Source organism: Cololabis saira, chromosome 8 (genome assembly GCF_033807715.1).
Source record: "Cololabis saira isolate AMF1-May2022 chromosome 8, fColSai1.1, whole genome shotgun sequence".
Taxonomy (NCBI): domain Eukaryota; kingdom Metazoa; phylum Chordata; class Actinopteri; order Beloniformes; family Belonidae; genus Cololabis; species Cololabis saira.
The window spans coordinates 8,581,346-8,581,562 of NC_084594.1; positions in this window are offsets into that span (position 1 = coordinate 8,581,346).

The following is a 217-nucleotide window of genomic DNA, read 5'->3' on the forward strand; positions in this document are numbered from 1 at the left end:
CTGTGCTTGTCCAGCTCTCTCCTCTCATTGGTTGGCTCCCGACCAATCACGCTGCCGGTGGGCGCCCTCCCCGCGCCAGAGGCTCTTAAAGGCTGATTTATGGTTCCGCGTTACACCAACGCGTAGGGTACGCGGCGACGCACACCCCGCGGCGTAGGCCGTGCGTCGATTTAACGCGGAACCATAATCACAATAGGCTCTTATTGTGAAGTCTATA